The sequence below is a fragment of the Odontesthes bonariensis genome, chromosome 6 (genome assembly GCF_027942865.1).
Source record: "Odontesthes bonariensis isolate fOdoBon6 chromosome 6, fOdoBon6.hap1, whole genome shotgun sequence".
Lineage (NCBI taxonomy): Eukaryota > Metazoa > Chordata > Actinopteri > Atheriniformes > Atherinopsidae > Odontesthes > Odontesthes bonariensis.
This window is the reverse complement of record NC_134511.1, coordinates 2,631,285-2,643,566: the sequence shown is the minus strand read 5'-3', so window position 1 is coordinate 2,643,566 and position 12,282 is coordinate 2,631,285. Positions and strand designations below refer to the sequence as shown.

General features: G+C 44.1%; 42 non-coding genes across 42 annotated transcripts; 20 read left to right on the top strand and 22 right to left on the bottom strand.

The window, feature by feature from the left end:
- Positions 1-220: 220 nt before the first annotated feature.
- Positions 221-292, bottom strand: trnaw-cca (transfer RNA tryptophan (anticodon CCA)). Its single transcript has one exon. It is a non-coding gene; the product is annotated as a tRNA-Trp (tRNA).
- A 133-nt stretch (positions 293-425) lies between these two features.
- Positions 426-497, top strand: trnag-ucc (transfer RNA glycine (anticodon UCC)). Its single transcript has one exon. It is a non-coding gene; the product is annotated as a tRNA-Gly (tRNA).
- A 239-nt stretch (positions 498-736) lies between these two features.
- trnaw-cca (transfer RNA tryptophan (anticodon CCA)) lies at positions 737-808 on the bottom strand. Its single transcript has one exon. It is a non-coding gene; the product is annotated as a tRNA-Trp (tRNA).
- A 133-nt stretch (positions 809-941) lies between these two features.
- Positions 942-1,013, top strand: trnag-ucc (transfer RNA glycine (anticodon UCC)). Its single transcript has one exon. It is a non-coding gene; the product is annotated as a tRNA-Gly (tRNA).
- Positions 1,014-1,247: 234 nt separating this feature from the next.
- trnaw-cca (transfer RNA tryptophan (anticodon CCA)) lies at positions 1,248-1,319 on the bottom strand. The gene has a single exon. It is a non-coding gene; the product is annotated as a tRNA-Trp (tRNA).
- Positions 1,320-1,452: 133 nt separating this feature from the next.
- trnag-ucc (transfer RNA glycine (anticodon UCC)) lies at positions 1,453-1,524 on the top strand. The gene has a single exon. It is a non-coding gene; the product is annotated as a tRNA-Gly (tRNA).
- A 236-nt stretch (positions 1,525-1,760) lies between these two features.
- On the bottom strand, positions 1,761-1,832 carry trnaw-cca (transfer RNA tryptophan (anticodon CCA)). The gene has a single exon. It is a non-coding gene; the product is annotated as a tRNA-Trp (tRNA).
- A 133-nt stretch (positions 1,833-1,965) lies between these two features.
- On the top strand, positions 1,966-2,037 carry trnag-ucc (transfer RNA glycine (anticodon UCC)). The gene has a single exon. It is a non-coding gene; the product is annotated as a tRNA-Gly (tRNA).
- Positions 2,038-2,582: 545 nt separating this feature from the next.
- Positions 2,583-2,654, bottom strand: trnaw-cca (transfer RNA tryptophan (anticodon CCA)). Its single transcript has one exon. It is a non-coding gene; the product is annotated as a tRNA-Trp (tRNA).
- Positions 2,655-2,787: 133 nt separating this feature from the next.
- On the top strand, positions 2,788-2,859 carry trnag-ucc (transfer RNA glycine (anticodon UCC)). The gene has a single exon. It is a non-coding gene; the product is annotated as a tRNA-Gly (tRNA).
- A 236-nt stretch (positions 2,860-3,095) lies between these two features.
- Positions 3,096-3,167, bottom strand: trnaw-cca (transfer RNA tryptophan (anticodon CCA)). The gene has a single exon. It is a non-coding gene; the product is annotated as a tRNA-Trp (tRNA).
- Positions 3,168-3,300: 133 nt separating this feature from the next.
- Positions 3,301-3,372, top strand: trnag-ucc (transfer RNA glycine (anticodon UCC)). Its single transcript has one exon. It is a non-coding gene; the product is annotated as a tRNA-Gly (tRNA).
- A 236-nt stretch (positions 3,373-3,608) lies between these two features.
- Positions 3,609-3,680, bottom strand: trnaw-cca (transfer RNA tryptophan (anticodon CCA)). Its single transcript has one exon. It is a non-coding gene; the product is annotated as a tRNA-Trp (tRNA).
- A 133-nt stretch (positions 3,681-3,813) lies between these two features.
- Positions 3,814-3,885, top strand: trnag-ucc (transfer RNA glycine (anticodon UCC)). The gene has a single exon. It is a non-coding gene; the product is annotated as a tRNA-Gly (tRNA).
- Positions 3,886-4,119: 234 nt separating this feature from the next.
- Positions 4,120-4,191, bottom strand: trnaw-cca (transfer RNA tryptophan (anticodon CCA)). Its single transcript has one exon. It is a non-coding gene; the product is annotated as a tRNA-Trp (tRNA).
- A 133-nt stretch (positions 4,192-4,324) lies between these two features.
- trnag-ucc (transfer RNA glycine (anticodon UCC)) lies at positions 4,325-4,396 on the top strand. The gene has a single exon. It is a non-coding gene; the product is annotated as a tRNA-Gly (tRNA).
- A 236-nt stretch (positions 4,397-4,632) lies between these two features.
- On the bottom strand, positions 4,633-4,704 carry trnaw-cca (transfer RNA tryptophan (anticodon CCA)). The gene has a single exon. It is a non-coding gene; the product is annotated as a tRNA-Trp (tRNA).
- A 133-nt stretch (positions 4,705-4,837) lies between these two features.
- On the top strand, positions 4,838-4,909 carry trnag-ucc (transfer RNA glycine (anticodon UCC)). Its single transcript has one exon. It is a non-coding gene; the product is annotated as a tRNA-Gly (tRNA).
- Positions 4,910-5,143: 234 nt separating this feature from the next.
- trnaw-cca (transfer RNA tryptophan (anticodon CCA)) lies at positions 5,144-5,215 on the bottom strand. The gene has a single exon. It is a non-coding gene; the product is annotated as a tRNA-Trp (tRNA).
- A 133-nt stretch (positions 5,216-5,348) lies between these two features.
- Positions 5,349-5,420, top strand: trnag-ucc (transfer RNA glycine (anticodon UCC)). Its single transcript has one exon. It is a non-coding gene; the product is annotated as a tRNA-Gly (tRNA).
- A 236-nt stretch (positions 5,421-5,656) lies between these two features.
- Positions 5,657-5,728, bottom strand: trnaw-cca (transfer RNA tryptophan (anticodon CCA)). The gene has a single exon. It is a non-coding gene; the product is annotated as a tRNA-Trp (tRNA).
- A 387-nt stretch (positions 5,729-6,115) lies between these two features.
- trnaw-cca (transfer RNA tryptophan (anticodon CCA)) lies at positions 6,116-6,187 on the bottom strand. Its single transcript has one exon. It is a non-coding gene; the product is annotated as a tRNA-Trp (tRNA).
- A 133-nt stretch (positions 6,188-6,320) lies between these two features.
- Positions 6,321-6,392, top strand: trnag-ucc (transfer RNA glycine (anticodon UCC)). Its single transcript has one exon. It is a non-coding gene; the product is annotated as a tRNA-Gly (tRNA).
- Positions 6,393-6,626: 234 nt separating this feature from the next.
- trnaw-cca (transfer RNA tryptophan (anticodon CCA)) lies at positions 6,627-6,698 on the bottom strand. Its single transcript has one exon. It is a non-coding gene; the product is annotated as a tRNA-Trp (tRNA).
- A 133-nt stretch (positions 6,699-6,831) lies between these two features.
- Positions 6,832-6,903, top strand: trnag-ucc (transfer RNA glycine (anticodon UCC)). The gene has a single exon. It is a non-coding gene; the product is annotated as a tRNA-Gly (tRNA).
- A 236-nt stretch (positions 6,904-7,139) lies between these two features.
- Positions 7,140-7,211, bottom strand: trnaw-cca (transfer RNA tryptophan (anticodon CCA)). The gene has a single exon. It is a non-coding gene; the product is annotated as a tRNA-Trp (tRNA).
- A 133-nt stretch (positions 7,212-7,344) lies between these two features.
- Positions 7,345-7,416, top strand: trnag-ucc (transfer RNA glycine (anticodon UCC)). The gene has a single exon. It is a non-coding gene; the product is annotated as a tRNA-Gly (tRNA).
- Positions 7,417-7,650: 234 nt separating this feature from the next.
- On the bottom strand, positions 7,651-7,722 carry trnaw-cca (transfer RNA tryptophan (anticodon CCA)). Its single transcript has one exon. It is a non-coding gene; the product is annotated as a tRNA-Trp (tRNA).
- A 133-nt stretch (positions 7,723-7,855) lies between these two features.
- trnag-ucc (transfer RNA glycine (anticodon UCC)) lies at positions 7,856-7,927 on the top strand. The gene has a single exon. It is a non-coding gene; the product is annotated as a tRNA-Gly (tRNA).
- Positions 7,928-8,161: 234 nt separating this feature from the next.
- Positions 8,162-8,233, bottom strand: trnaw-cca (transfer RNA tryptophan (anticodon CCA)). Its single transcript has one exon. It is a non-coding gene; the product is annotated as a tRNA-Trp (tRNA).
- Positions 8,234-8,366: 133 nt separating this feature from the next.
- On the top strand, positions 8,367-8,438 carry trnag-ucc (transfer RNA glycine (anticodon UCC)). Its single transcript has one exon. It is a non-coding gene; the product is annotated as a tRNA-Gly (tRNA).
- A 234-nt stretch (positions 8,439-8,672) lies between these two features.
- On the bottom strand, positions 8,673-8,744 carry trnaw-cca (transfer RNA tryptophan (anticodon CCA)). The gene has a single exon. It is a non-coding gene; the product is annotated as a tRNA-Trp (tRNA).
- A 133-nt stretch (positions 8,745-8,877) lies between these two features.
- On the top strand, positions 8,878-8,949 carry trnag-ucc (transfer RNA glycine (anticodon UCC)). Its single transcript has one exon. It is a non-coding gene; the product is annotated as a tRNA-Gly (tRNA).
- A 234-nt stretch (positions 8,950-9,183) lies between these two features.
- On the bottom strand, positions 9,184-9,255 carry trnaw-cca (transfer RNA tryptophan (anticodon CCA)). Its single transcript has one exon. It is a non-coding gene; the product is annotated as a tRNA-Trp (tRNA).
- A 133-nt stretch (positions 9,256-9,388) lies between these two features.
- On the top strand, positions 9,389-9,460 carry trnag-ucc (transfer RNA glycine (anticodon UCC)). Its single transcript has one exon. It is a non-coding gene; the product is annotated as a tRNA-Gly (tRNA).
- Positions 9,461-9,696: 236 nt separating this feature from the next.
- trnaw-cca (transfer RNA tryptophan (anticodon CCA)) lies at positions 9,697-9,768 on the bottom strand. The gene has a single exon. It is a non-coding gene; the product is annotated as a tRNA-Trp (tRNA).
- Positions 9,769-9,901: 133 nt separating this feature from the next.
- On the top strand, positions 9,902-9,973 carry trnag-ucc (transfer RNA glycine (anticodon UCC)). The gene has a single exon. It is a non-coding gene; the product is annotated as a tRNA-Gly (tRNA).
- A 235-nt stretch (positions 9,974-10,208) lies between these two features.
- trnaw-cca (transfer RNA tryptophan (anticodon CCA)) lies at positions 10,209-10,280 on the bottom strand. Its single transcript has one exon. It is a non-coding gene; the product is annotated as a tRNA-Trp (tRNA).
- A 441-nt stretch (positions 10,281-10,721) lies between these two features.
- Positions 10,722-10,793, bottom strand: trnaw-cca (transfer RNA tryptophan (anticodon CCA)). The gene has a single exon. It is a non-coding gene; the product is annotated as a tRNA-Trp (tRNA).
- Positions 10,794-11,387: 594 nt separating this feature from the next.
- Positions 11,388-11,459, top strand: trnag-ucc (transfer RNA glycine (anticodon UCC)). Its single transcript has one exon. It is a non-coding gene; the product is annotated as a tRNA-Gly (tRNA).
- Positions 11,460-11,696: 237 nt separating this feature from the next.
- On the bottom strand, positions 11,697-11,768 carry trnaw-cca (transfer RNA tryptophan (anticodon CCA)). Its single transcript has one exon. It is a non-coding gene; the product is annotated as a tRNA-Trp (tRNA).
- Positions 11,769-11,901: 133 nt separating this feature from the next.
- On the top strand, positions 11,902-11,973 carry trnag-ucc (transfer RNA glycine (anticodon UCC)). The gene has a single exon. It is a non-coding gene; the product is annotated as a tRNA-Gly (tRNA).
- Positions 11,974-12,282: the final 309 nt, after the last annotated feature.

Here is a 12,282-nt window from a genome sequence, read left to right as displayed (position 1 = left end):
GATGATGTCTTGGGTTGACAACATATCAGTTACTCGAGAAAACTCAACAGCTGCTGCTGAACATTTGTCAAGTGTGACCTCACACTGCATCTATCTGTCGTACTAAGTTGTTTTTATATCCTAAATTATTCCCTGACACCTGTGGACACACAGAAGCTGGATAATATTGTACAAGTTAAAGCAAGTAAACAGTGATGCAGCAACTATAAAGGATGAGCAATGACCCTGATGTGATTCGAACACACAACCTTCTGATCTGGAGTCAGACGCGCTACCATTGCGCCACAGAGTCATATGAAGCTCTCTGATCGATCTCTGATGCTTCAGATAATTACGAAGTATGTGAAGGATGATGTGACCACAGCTAACCCTTAAGCACTTACCTGTCAGTCGCGCTTCAGTTGGGCCAGATGTTGTTCTCCACAGCGTTGGTGGTATAGTGGTTAGCATAGCTGCCTTCCAAGCAGTTGACCCGGGTTCGATTCCCGGCCAATGCAGACAATTGTATTCAAAGATGAGGTTTTGGGCTGATAACATAGGCTATCAGTTACTCGAGAAAACTCAACAGCTGTTGCTGAACTTGTCATCTGTGACCTCACGCTGCATCTATCTGTCGTACTAAGTTGTTTTTATATCCTAAATTATTCCATGACACCTGTGGACACACAGAAGCTGGATAATATTGTACAAGTTAAAGCATGTAAACAGTGATGCAGCAACTATAAAGGATGAGCAATGACCCTGATGTGATTCGAACACACAACCTTCTGATCTGGAGTCAGACGCACTACCATTGCGCCACAGAGTCATATGAAGCTCTCTGATCGATCTCTGATGCTTCAGATAATTACGAAGTATGTGAAGGATCATGTGACCACAGCTAACCCTTAAGCACTTACCTGTCAGTCTCGCTTCAGTTGGGCCAGATGTTGTTCTCCACAGCGTTGGTGGTATAGTGGTTAGCATAGCTGCCTTCCAAGCAGTTGACCCGGGTTCGATTCCCGGCCAACGCAGACGATTGTATTCAAAGATGAGGTCTTGGGCTGATAACATATAAGTTACTTGAGAAAACTCAACATCTGTTGCTGAACTTGTCATCTGTGACCTCACACTGCATCTATCTATCGTACTAAGTTGTTTTTATATCCTAAATTATTCCATGACACCTGTGGACACACAGAAGCTGGATAATATTGTACAAGTTAAAGCATGTAAACAGTGATGCAGCAACTATAAAGGATGAGCAATGAGCCTGATGTGATTCGAACACACAACCTTCTGATCTGGAGTCAGACGCGCTACCATTGCGCCACAGAGTCATAGGAAGCTCTCTGATCGATCTCTGATGCTTCAGATAATTACGAAGTATGTGAAGGATGATGTGACCACAGCTAACCCTTAAGCACTTACCTGTCAGTCTCGCTTCAGTTGGGCCAGATGTTGTTCTCCACAGCGTTGGTGGTATAGTGGTTAGCATAGCTGCCTTCCAAGCAGTTGACCCGGGTTCGATTCCCGGCCAACGCAGACAATTGTATTCAAAGATGATGTCTTGGGTTGACAACATATCAGTTACTCGAGAAAACTCAACAGCTGCTGCTGAACATTTGTCAAGTGTGACCTCACACTGCATCTATCTGTCGTACTAAGTTGTTTTTATATCCTAAATTATTCCCTGACACCTGTGGACACACAGAAGCTGGATAATATTGTACAAGTTAAAGCAAGTAAACAGTGATGCAGCAACTATAAAGGATGAGCAATGACCCTGATGTGATTCGAACACACAACCTTCTGATCTGGAGTCAGACGCGCTACCATTGCGCCACAGAGTCATATGAAGCTCTCTGATCGATCTCTGATGCTTCAGATAATTACGAAGTATGTGAAGGATGATGTGACCACAGCTAACCCTTAAGCACTTACCTGTCAGTCTCGCTTCAGTTGGGCCAGATGTTGTTCTCCACAGCGTTGGTGGTATAGTGGTTAGCATAGCTGCCTTCCAAGCAGTTGACCCGGGTTCGATTCCCGGCCAACGCAGACGATTGTATTCAAAGATGAGGTCTTGGGCTGATAACATATCAGTTACTTGAGAAAACTCAACATCTGTTGCTGAACTTGTCATCTGTGACCTCACACTGCATCTATCTGTTGTACTAAGTTGTTTTTATGTCCTAAATTATTCCCTGACACCTGTGGACACACAGAAGCTGGATAATATTGTACAGGTTAAAGCATGTAAACAGTGATGCAGCAACTATAAAGGATGAGCAATGACCCTGATGTGACTCGAACACACAACCTTCTGATCTGGAGTCAGACGCGCTACCATTCCCGGCCAATGCAGACAAGTGTATTCAAAGATGAGGTTTTGGGCTGATAACATAGGCTATCAGTTACTCGAGAAAACTCAACAGCTGTTGCTGAACTTGTCATCTGTGACCTCACGCTGCATCTATCTGTCGTACTAAGTTGTTTTTATATCCTAAATTATTCCATGACACCTGTGGACACACAGAAGCTGGATAATATTGTACAAGTTAAAGCATGTAAACAGTGATGCAGCAACTATAAAGGATGAGCAATGAGCCTGATGTGATTCGAACACACAACCTTCTGATCTGGAGTCAGACGCGCTACCATTGCGCCACAGAGTCATAGGAAGCTCTCTGATCGATCTCTGATGCTTCAGATAATTACGAAGTATGTGAAGGATGATGTGACCACAGCTAACCCTTAAGCACTTACCTGTCAGTCTCGCTTCAGTTGGGCCAGATGTTGTTCTCCACAGCGTTGGTGGTATAGTGGTTAGCATAGCTGCCTTCCAAGCAGTTGACCCGGGTTCGATTCCCGGCCAACGCAGACAATTGTATTCAAAGACGATGTCTTGGGTTGACAACATATCAGTTACTCGAGAAAACTCAACAGCTGCTGCTGAACATTTGTCAAGTGTGACCTCACACTGCATCTATCTGTCGTACTAAGTTGTTTTTATATCCTAAATTATTCCCTGACACCTGTGGACACACAGAAGCTGGATAATATTGTACAAGTTAAAGCAAGTAAACAGTGATGCAGCAACTATAAAGGATGAGCAATGACCCTGATGTGATTCGAACACACAACCTTCTGATCTGGAGTCAGACGCGCTACCATTGCGCCACAGAGTCATAGGAAGCTCTCTGATCGATCTCTGATGCTTCAGATAATTACGAAGTATGTGAAGGATGATGTGACCACAGCTAACCCTTAAGCACTTACCTGTCAGTCTCGCTTCAGTTGGGCCAGATGTTGTTCTCCACAGCGTTGGTGGTATAGTGGTTAGCATAGCTGCCTTCCAAGCAGTTGACCCGGGTTCGATTCCCGGCCAACGCAGACAATTGTATTCAAAGACGATGTCTTGGGTTGACAACATATCAGTTACTCGAGAAAACTCAACAGCTGCTGCTGAACATTTGTCAAGTGTGACCTCACACTGCATCTATCTGTCGTACTAAGTTGTTTTTATATCCTAAATTATTCCCTGACACCTGTGGACACACAGAAGCTGGATAATATTGTACAAGTTAAAGCAAGTAAACAGTGATGCAGCAACTATAAAGGATGAGCAATGACCCTGATGTGATTCGAACACACAACCTTCTGATCTGGAGTCAGACGCGCTACCATTGCGCCACAGAGTCATAGGAAGCTCTCTGATCGATCTCTGATGCTTCAGATAATTACGAAGTATGTGAAGGATGATGTGACCACAGCTAACCCTTAAGCACTTACCTGTCAGTCTCGCTTCAGTTGGGCCAGATGTTGTTCTCCACAGCGTTGGTGGTATAGTGGTTAGCATAGCTGCCTTCCAAGCAGTTGACCCGGGTTCGATTCCCGGCCAACGCAGACAATTGTATTCAAAGATGAGGTCTTGGGCTGATAACATATCAGTTACTTGAGAAAACTCAACATCTGTTGCTGAACTTGTCATCTGTGACCTCACACTGCATCTATCTGTTGTACTAAGTTGTTTTTATGTCCTAAATTATTCCCTGACACCTGTGGACACACAGAAGCTGGATAATATTGTACAGGTTAAAGCATGTAAACAGTGATGCAGCAACTATAAAGGATGAGCAATGACCCTGATGTGACTCGAACACACAACCTTCTGATCTGGAGTCAGACGCGCTACCATTGCGCCACAGAGTCATAGGAAGCTCTCTGATCGATCTCTGATGCTTCAGATAATTACGAAGTATGTGAAGGATGATGTGACCACAGCTAACCCTTAAGCACTTACCTGTCAGTCGCGCTTCAGTTGGGCCAGATGTTGTTCTCCACAGCGTTGGTGGTATAGTGGTTAGCATAGCTGCCTTCCAAGCAGTTGACCCGGGTTCGATTCCCGGCCAACGCAGACAATTGTATTCAAAGATGATGTCTTGGGTTGACAACATATCAGTTACTCGAGAAAACTCAACAGCTGCTGCTGAACATTTGTCAAGTGTGACCTCACACTGCATCTATCTGTCGTACTAAGTTGTTTTTATATCCTAAATTATTCCCTGACACCTGTGGACACACAGAAGCTGGATAATATTGTACAAGTTAAAGCAAGTAAACAGTGATGCAGCAACTATAAAGGATGAGCAATGACCCTGATGTGATTCGAACACACAACCTTCTGATCTGGAGTCAGACGCGCTACCATTGCGCCACAGAGTCATATGAAGCTCTCTGATCGATCTCTGATGCTTCAGATAATTACGAAGTATGTGAAGGATGATGTGACCACAGCTAACCCTTAAGCACTTACCTGTCAGTCTCGCTTCAGTTGGGCCAGATGTTGTTCTCCACAGCGTTGGTGGTATAGTGGTTAGCATAGCTGCCTTCCAAGCAGTTGACCCGGGTTCGATTCCCGGCCAACGCAGACAATTGTATTCAAAGATGAGGTCTTGGGCTGATAACATATCAGTTACTTGAGAAAACTCAACATCTGTTGCTGAACTTGTCATCTGTGACCTCACACTGCATCTATCTGTTGTACTAAGTTGTTTTTATATCCTAAATTATTCCCTGACACCTGTGGACACACAGAAGCTGGATAATATTGTTCAGGTTAAAGCATGTAAACAGTGATGCAGCAACTATAAAGGATGAGCAATGACCCTGATGTCACTCGAACACACAACCTTCTGATCTGGAGTCAGACGCGCTACCATTGCGCCACAGAGTCATATGAAGCTCTCTGATCGATCTCTGATGCTTCAGATAATTACGAAGTATGTGAAGGATGATGTGACCACAGCTAACCCTTAAGCACTTACCTGTCAGTCTCGCTTCAGTTGGGCCAGATGTTGTTCTCCACAGCGTTGGTGGTATAGTGGTTAGCATAGCTGCCTTCCAAGCAGTTGACCCGGGTTCGATTCCCGGCCAACGCAGACAATTGTATTCAAAGATGATGTCTTGGGTTGACAACATATCAGTTACTCGAGAAAACTCAACAGCTGCTGCTGAACATTTGTCAAGTGTGACCTCACACTGCATCTATCTGTCGTACTAAGTTGTTTTTATATCCTAAATTATTCCATGACACCTGTGGACACACAGAAGCTGGATAATATTGTACAAGTTAAAGCATGTAAACAGTGATGCAGCAACTATAAAGGATGAGCAATGACCCTGATGTGATTCGAACACACAACCTTCTGATCTGGAGTCAGACGCGCTACCATTGCGCCACAGAGTCATAGGAAGCTCTCTGATCGATCTCTGATGCTTCAGATAATTACGAAGTATGTGAAGGATGATGTGACCACAGCTAATCCTTAAGAACTTACCTGTCAGTCTCGCTTCCTTCCAAGCAGTTGACCCGGGGTCGATTCCTGGCCAATGCAGACAATTGTATTCAAAGATGAGGTCTTGGGCTGATAACATAGGCTATCAGTTACTCGAGAAAACTCAACAGCTGTTGCTGAACTTGTCATCTGTGACCTCACGCTGCATCTATCTGTCGTACTAAGTTGTTTTTATATCCTAAATTATTCCATGACACCTGTGGACACACAGAAGCTGGATAATATTGTACAAGTTAAAGCATGTAAACAGTGATGCAGCAACTATAAAGGATGAGCAATGACCCTGATGTGATTCGAACACACAACCTTCTGATCTGGAGTCAGACGCGCTACCATTGCGCCACAGAGTCATAGGAAGCTCTCTGATCGATCTCTGATGCTTCAGATAATTACGAAGTATGTGAAGGATGATGTGACCACAGCTAACCCTTAAGCACTTACCTGTCAGTCTCGCTTCAGTTGGGCCAGATGTTGTTCTCCACAGCGTTGGTGGTATAGCGGTTAGCATAGCTGCCTTCCAAGCAGTTGACCCGGGTTCGATTCCCGGCCAACGCAGACAACTGTATTCAAAGATGAGGTCTTGGGCTGATAACATATCAGTTACTTGAGAAAACTCAACGTCTGTTGCTGAACTTGTCATCTGTGACCTCACACTGCATCTATCTGTCGTACTAAGTTGTTTTTAAATCCTAAATTATTCCCTGACACCTGTGGACACACAGAAGCTGGATAATATTGTACAAGTTAAAGCATGTAAACAGTGATGCAGCAACTATAAAGGATGAGCAATGACCCTGATGTGACTAGAACACACAACCTTCTGATCTGGAGTCAGACGCGCTACCATTGCGCCACAGAGTCGTATGAAGCTCTCTGATCGATATCTGATGCTTCAGATAACTACGAAGTATGTGAAGGATGATGTGACCACAGCTAACCCTTAAGCACTTTCCTGTCAGTCGCGCTTCAGATGGGCCAGATGTTGTTCTCCACAGTGTTGGTGGTATAGTGGTTAGCATAACTGCCTTCCAAGCAGTTGACCTGGGTTCGATTCCCGGCCAACGCAGACAATTGTATTCAAAGATGATGTCTTGGGCTGATAACATATCAGTTACTCGAGAAAACTCAACAGCTGTTGCTGAACATTTGTCAAGTGTGACCTCACACTGCATCTATCTGTCGTACTAAGTTGTTTTTATATCCTAAATTATTCCATGACACCTGTGGACACACAGAAGCTGGATAATATTGTACAAGTTAAAGCATGTAAACAGTGATGCAGCAACTATAAAGGATGAGCAATGACCCTGATGTGTCTCGAACACACAACCTTCTGATCTGGAGTCAGACGCGCTACCATTGCGCCACAGAGTCATAGGAAGCTCTCTGATCGATCTCTGATGCTTCAGATAATTACGAAGTATGTGAAGGATGATGTGACCACAGCTAACCCTTAAGCACTTACCTGTCAGTCTCGCTTCAGTTGGGCCAGATGTTGTTCTCCACAGCGTTGGTGGTATAGTGGTTAGCATAGCTGCCTTCCAAGCAGTTGACCCGGGTTCGATTCCCGGCCAACGCAGACAATTGTATTCAAAGATGATGTCTTGGGCTGATAACATATCAGTTACTTGAGAAAACTCAACAGCTGTTGCTGAACTTGTCATCTGTGACCTCACACTGCATCTATTTGTCGTACTAAGTTATTTTTATATCCTAAATTATTCCATGACACCTGTGGACACACAGAAGCTGGATAATATTGTACAAGTTAAAGCATGTAAACAGTGATGCAGCAACTATAAAGGATGCGCAATGACCCTGATGTGACTCAAACAAACAACCTTCTGATCTGGAGTCAGACGCGCTACCATTGCGCCACAGAGTCATATGAAGCTCTCTGATCGATCTCTGATGCTTCAGATAACTACGAAGTATGTGAAGGATGATGTGACCACAGCTAACCCTTGAGCACTTACCTGTCAGTCTCGCGTCAGATGGGCCAGATGTTGTTCTCCACAGCGTTGGTGGTATAGTGGTTAGCATAGCTGCCTTCCAAGCAGTTGACCCGGGTTCGATTCCCGGCCAACGCAGACAATTGTATTCAAAGATGATGTCTTGGGCTGATAACATATCAGTTACTCGAGAAAACTCAACAGCTGTTGCTGAACTTGTCATCTGTGACCTCACACTGCATCTATCTGTCGTACTAAGTTGTTTTTATATCCTAAATTATTCCCTGACATCTGTGGACACACAGAAGCTGGATAATATTGTACAAGTTAAAGCATGTAAACAGTGATGCAGCAACTATAAAGGATGCACAATGACCCTGATGTGACTCGAACAAACAACCTTCTGATCTGGAGTCAGACGCGATACCATTGCGCCACAGAGTCATAGGAAGCTCTCTGATCGATCTCTGATGCTTCAGATAATTACGAAGTATGTGAAGGATGATGTGACCACAGCTAACCCTTAAGCACTTACCTGTCAGTCTCGCTTCAGTTGGGCCAGATGTTTTTCTCCACAGCGTTGGTGGTATAGTGGTTAGCATAGCTGCCTTCCAAGCAGTTGACCCGGGTTCGATTCCCGGCCAACGCAGACAATTGTATTCAAAGATGAGGTCTTGGACTGATAACATATCAGTTACTTGAGAAAACTCAACATCTGTTGCTGAACTTGTCATCTGTGACCTCACACTGCATCTATCTGTCGTACTAAGTTGTTTTTATATCCTAAATTATTCCCTGACACCTGTGGACACACAGAAGCTGGATAATATTGTACAGGTTAAAGCATGTAAACAGTGATGCAGCAACTATAAAGGATGAGCAATGACCCTGATGTGATTCGAACACACAACCTTCTGATCTGGAGTCAGACGCGCTACCATTGCGCCACAGAGTCATATGAAGCTCTCTGATCGATCTCTGATGCTTCAGATAACTACGAAGTATGTGAAGGATGATGTGACCACAGCTAACCCTTAAGCACTTACCTGTCAGTCGCGCTTCAGATGGGCCAGATGTTGTTCTCCACAGCGTTGGTGGTATAGTGGTTAGCATAACTGCCCTCCAAGCAGTTGACCTGGGTTCGATTCCCGGCCAACGCAGACAATTGTATTCAAAGATGATGTCTTGGGCTGATAACATATCAGTTACTCGAGAAAACTCAACAGCTGTTGCTGAACTTGTCATCTGTGACCTCACACTGCATCTATCTGTCGTACTAAGTTATTTTTATATCCTAAATTATTCCATGACACCTGTGGACACACAGAAGCTGGATAATATTGTACAAGTTAAAGCATGTAAACAGTGATGCAGCAACTATAAAGTATGCGCAATGACCCTGATGTGACTCGAACAAACAACCTTCTGATCTGGAGTCAGACGCGCTACCATTGCGCCACAGAGTCATATGAAGCTCTCTGATCGATCTCTGATGCTTCAGATAACTACGAAGTATGTGAAGGATGATGTGACCACAGCTAACCCTTGAGCACTTACCTGTCAGTCTCGCTTCAGTTGGGCCAGATTTTGTTCTCCACAGCGTTGGTGGTATAGTGGTTAGCATAACTGCCTTCCAAGCAGTTGACCTGGGTTCGATTCCCGGCCAACGCAGACAATTGTATTCAAAGATGATGTCTTGGGCTGATAACATATCAGTTACTCCAGAAAACTCAACAGCTGTTGCTGAACATTTGTCAAGTGTGACCTCACACTGCATCTATCTGTCGTACTAAGTTGTTTTTATATCCTAAATTATTCCATGACATCTGTGGACACACAGAAGCTGGATAATATTGTACAAGTTAAAGCATGTAAACAGTGATGCAGCAACTATAAAGGATGAGCAATGACCCTGATGTGTCTCGAACACACAACCTTCTGATCTGGAGTCAGACGCGATACCATTGCGCCACAGAGTCATAGGAAGCTCTCTGATCGATCTCTGATGCTTCAGATAATTACGAAGTATGTGAAGGATGATGTGACCACAGCTAACCCTTAAGCACTTACCTGTCAGTCTCGCTTCAGTTGGGCCAGATGTTGTTCTCCACAGCGTTGGTGGTATAGTGGTTAGCATAGCTGCCTTCCAAGCAGTTGACCCGGGTTCGATTCCCGGCCAACGCAGACAATTGTATTCAAATATGAGGTCTTGGGCTGATAACATATCAGTTACTCGAGAAAACTAAACAGCTGTTGCTGAACATTTGTCATCTGTGACCTCACACTGCGTCTATCTGTCGTACTAAGTTGATTTATATACTAAATTATTCCATGACACCTGTGGACACACAGAAGCTGGACAATATTGTACAAGTTAAAGCATGTAAACAGTGATGCAGCAACTATAAAGGATGAGCAATGACCCTGATGTGACTCGAACACACAACCTTCTGATCTGGAGTCAGACGTGCTACCATTGCGCCACAGAGTCATATGAAGCTTTCTGATCGATCTCTGATGCTTCAGATAATTACGAAGTATGTGAAGGATGACTTGACCACAGCCAACCCTTAAGCACTTACCTGTCAGTCTCGCTTCAGATGGGCCAGATGTTGTTCTCCACAGCGTTGGTGGTATAGTGGTTAGCATAGCTGCCTTCCAAGCAGTTGACCAGGGTTCGATTCCAGGCCAACGCAGACAATTGAATTCAAAGATGAGGTCTTGGGCTGATAACTTATCAGTTACTTGAGAAAAATCAACAGCTGTTGCTGAAAATTTGTCATCTGTGACCTCACACTGCATCTATCTGTCCTACTAAGTTGTTTTTATATCCTAAATTATTCCATGACACCTGTGGACACACAGAAGCTGGACAATATTGTACAAGTTAAAGCATGTAAACAGTGATGCAGCATCTATAAAGGATGAGCAATGACCCTGATGTGATTCGAACACACAACCTTCTGATCTGGAGTCAGACGCGCTACCATTGCGCCACAGAGTCATATGAAGCTCTCTGATCGATCTCTGATGCTTCAGATAACTACGAAGTATGTGAAGGATGATGTGACCACAGCTAACCCTTAAGCACTTACCTGTCAGTCTCGCTTCAGATTGGCCAGATGTTGTTCTCCACAGCGTTGGTGGTTAGCATAGCTGCCTTCCAAGCAGTTGATCCGGGTTCGATTCCCGGCCAACGCACACAATTGAATTCAAAGATGAGGTCTTGGGGCTGATAACATATCAGTTAGTTGAGAAAATTCAACAGCTGTTGCTGAACATTTGTCATCTGTGACCTCACACTGCATCTATCTGTCGTACTAAGTTGTTTTTATATCCTAAATTATTCCATGACACCTGTGGACACACAGAAGCTGGATAATATTGTACAAGTTAAAGCGTGTAAACAGTGATGCAGCAACTATAAAGGATGAGCAATGACCCTGATGTGATTCAAACACACAACCTTCTGATCTGGAGTCAGACACGCTACATTGCGCCACAGAGTCATCTGAAGCTCTCTGATCGATCTCTGATGCTTCAGATGATTACGAAGTAAGTGAAGGATGATGTGACCAGCCAGATGTTGTTCTCCACAGCGTTGGTGGTATAGTGGTTAGCATGGCTGCCTTCCAAGCAGTTGTCCGGGGTTCGATTCCCGGCCAACGCAGACAATTGAATTCAAAGATGAGGTCTTGGGGCTGATAACATATCAGTTACTTGAGAAAATTCAACAGCTGTTGCTGAACATTTGTCATCTGTGACCTCACACTGCATCTATCTGTCGTACTAAGTTGTTTTTATATCCTAAATTATTCCATGACACCTGTGGACACACAGAAGCTGGATAATATTGTACAAGTTAAAGCGTGTAAACAGTGATGCAGCAACTATAAAGGATGAGCAATGACCCTGATGTGATTCAAACACACAACCTTCTGATCTGGAGTCAGACACGCTACCATTGCGCCACAGAGTCATATGAAGCTCTCTGATCGATCTCTGATGCTTCAGATAATTACGAAGTAAGTGAAGGATGATGTGATCACAGCTAACCCTTAAGCACTTACCTGTCAGTCTTGCTTCAGTTGGGCCAGATGTTGTTCTCCACAGCGTTGGTGGTATAGTGGTTAGCATGGCTGCCTTCCAAGCAGTTGACCCGGGTTCGATTCCCGGCCAACGCAGACAATTGTATTCAAAGATGATGTCTTGGGCTGATAACATATCAGTTACTCGAGAAAACTCAACAGCTGTTGCTGAACATTTGTCAAGTGTGACCTCACACTGTATCTATCTGTCGTACTAAGTGTTTTTTATATCCTAAATTATTCCATGACACCTGTGGACACATAGAAGCTGGATAATATTGTACAAGTTAAAGCATGTAAACAGTGATGCAGCAACTATAAAGGATGAGCAATGACCCTGATGTGATTCGAACACACAACCTTCTGATCTGGAGTCAGACGCTGTACCATTGCGCCACCGAGTCA